The sequence below is a fragment of the Miscanthus floridulus genome, chromosome 9 (genome assembly GCF_019320115.1).
Source record: "Miscanthus floridulus cultivar M001 chromosome 9, ASM1932011v1, whole genome shotgun sequence".
Lineage (NCBI taxonomy): Eukaryota > Viridiplantae > Streptophyta > Magnoliopsida > Poales > Poaceae > Miscanthus > Miscanthus floridulus.
Genome location: NC_089588.1, coordinates 122,687,552 through 122,690,357, shown reverse-complemented (window position 1 = coordinate 122,690,357; position 2,806 = coordinate 122,687,552). Strand labels below are relative to the sequence as shown.

Below are 2,806 nucleotides of genomic sequence, written 5' to 3'. Positions count from 1 at the left end.
ACATGCTCATAATGGCTGAATTGTTTTAATCTAGATTGTCACATGTTGCGGGTTCATGCATGTTAATCACGTTTAAGCTTTAACGAAACTAGGTGTCGTGCGGCAGATGCAGGTTTTAGTTTAGTTTAATCGTTTTCATTTGTACGTTCCTTCTTCATGGACCCCAATTCGGCTGGATTGCCGAGCTTGGTTATGCATTAACTCATAATTAATTTCACTTGTTCAAACATGTCTTCCCATGCACATGCATTTGGCAATTAGGTCTTTACGTGCATTCACCTTACGATTAGCTGAATGGTTTATGAACTTGTTGGCAGACAGCTCTCTATAGCTGTATGTCGTTGTAAGTGGCTTCAGGGCCGTATATGTGGAACTGTCTGGTATTACCCGACATGTTCCGGTTTGACATTTAATTGTTTTATCCCTTGTTAGTTTTCAGGTCAAACTGACTGGCACGCTTCCGGATCACGAAACACCCGGGAACCCGATTGAAGCCACGCTTTCCGGCTTGCTGTGTGTGAGGCACAGTGCGTCACATTTTGTGTCAACACGAGGTTTTGAAAATCTTGGAAAACCCGGAAAACATCAGATTTATGTTTCAAGAGGTAGATCCATGTATATTTGCTATAGTCGTCAATAAAGCTAACATAGTAGCTGTAGCGCCCAACAGAGATAGGAGCAGGTCCCCAGACATCAGAATAGATCAAATCAAGAGGAGCACTCGAAGTTTTATTTGATAAAGAATACGGAAGTTGATGACTCTTGGCCCTTTGACATGAATCACAAACAGACTCCACACTCTTGGTGCTATCACATGGTAATTTATTGGAACTAAGAACTTTCTGAACTATAGGAATAGCTGGATGACCTAGACGACTATGCCATAAGGAAGTAGACGGCACATGGACCCCAAACACTTCATGTTTCGACCCTCTCTCTTCTCCTGTTGATCTTGGAACAAGAGGGTACAAGCCTCCCTTGCATCTACCGCGGTGTAAAATCTTCTTCGTGTCCTGATTCTTAATAAAGAAGAAATTAGGATGAAATTCAAGGAAGGCATTGTTGTCTTTGGCAAGTTTGTGAACGGAAGCAAGACTTTTGGAAGCAGTAGGTACATGAAGGATATCCAAGAAGAAGTTTACTAGAAGGGGTATGAAAAGTTGCATGTCCAATATTACTGATGTGCATACCTGTGCCATTGGCGGTGTGAACTTGCTCATGTCCGCTATATTTGTCACGAACAGTCAGCTTCTCAAGTTCGCCGGTGACATGATTTGTGGCGCCACTATCAGCATACTAGTTGGTGTCGACGCCGTAGGCTTCTGTAGGTCTTCCACGGTACTGATCGTCTTCGTCATAGCGGAAGTAACACTGCTTCGCTTCATGGTTGGTCTTCTTGCAGATTTGACATGGCGGCCTCTTGTTTCCTTGCGAGCTGTTGCCTTGATTGATGGTGTAGTTCTGATTGTTGTTGCTTTGTCTCGTACGCCCTGGATTGAATCGGCCACCACCAGATCGGCCACCACCACGACGACCACCAGGGCGTCCACGATTTCCACGGCCTCGGGACGCCATATTTGCTGAGGATTGGTATTGTCCGGCTCCTTGAAACATCTCAAGCCGGAGGTCATATTCCATGAGAAGTGAATATAATTCAGAGAGCGAAAGATCTCCTGATCGGCCCATCATGGAAGAGACAAAGGGGTGATAATCAAAATCTAGACCATTGAGTATATGAGCAACAACCTCATCGTCATTGACGGTGACGCCAGCTGAAGCGAGTTCATCCTTAATATTTTGCATCTTGTTGAAATAGGCCGCCGTCGAGAGGCTTCCCTTCTTGGTGGTGGCCAGTTGCATGCGCAGGTTTGTGACCCGCGCTCTTGATTGCGCTGCAAACATGACCCCTAGTGCCTTCCATGCTTGAGCGGAGGTCGTTGCAGTCGCGATCCCGGTGACTGAGTTCACCAGGTAGCTAAGGAGCTGTTGATCTTTGCTTACCCATGAGTCATGCTCTGGGTTAGGGACTTCTTTCTTCTTGCCGTCGACTTCGACTTCTAGTACTTGTGGCGGCTCAGGGATTGATCCATCCAAGATGCCAAGCACCTTGGCGCCGCGGGCTGCCGGGAGAAACTGAGCTTTCCATAGGACGAAATTGTCCCGCGTAAGCTTGTCAGAAATCGGCAGTCCTAGTGGTGTCGAGAGGGGCGCAGAGGAGGACGACGCCATGGGAACGTCGGGGCTTCTTCTTCGCGCAGACCGAACGTCGAGGCGTCAAGATCCTGCCGCAAGGCTTCTGTCTCTCGTTTTTTTTTTATGTGTTAGGGAGAGGCGGCTCTGATTACCATGATAGATTGGATGGTAACTATGGTTGCCTATCTTGGCTCACCATAGGCTGCGCGTTTATATATATAGAACCAACAGTTACAGATATAGATTGTTTAAACTAGGACTCCTGTGTAGATATTACATTGAACCCGAATTGAATCTATCCTATCTATAGGAGTCCCAATTGTAACAACCTGGAAAGCACGTTACAATATCTTGTATAACACGTTTATCTCTAACAGATATGTGAGAATTGTTGGGGCAGCTGGAATCTTCATCATTATTTTCAGAGAGGGTGCCTCTGATCCCATCCTAGCTTTTGGGCATGGATGGTAATACTGAATAATGCTTGGTGGAATTGATTCAGGATCCTGCAGGTATTCAGAAATAAATTTGACTAAAAGGAATGAGATTTATATAATAAAGGAAAAGGGTTTACCTCACTGTCAGAAGAGAAGTCCTCATCCAGCATTACACA

At 45.6% G+C, this 2,806-nt stretch overlaps 1 non-coding gene across 1 annotated transcript; it reads right to left on the bottom strand.

The window, feature by feature from the left end:
* Positions 1-1,625: 1,625 nt before the first annotated feature.
* Positions 1,626-1,764, bottom strand: LOC136484589 (small nucleolar RNA Z247). Its single transcript, XR_010766097.1, has one exon. It is a non-coding gene; the product is annotated as a small nucleolar RNA Z247 (small nucleolar RNA).
* Positions 1,765-2,806: the final 1,042 nt, after the last annotated feature.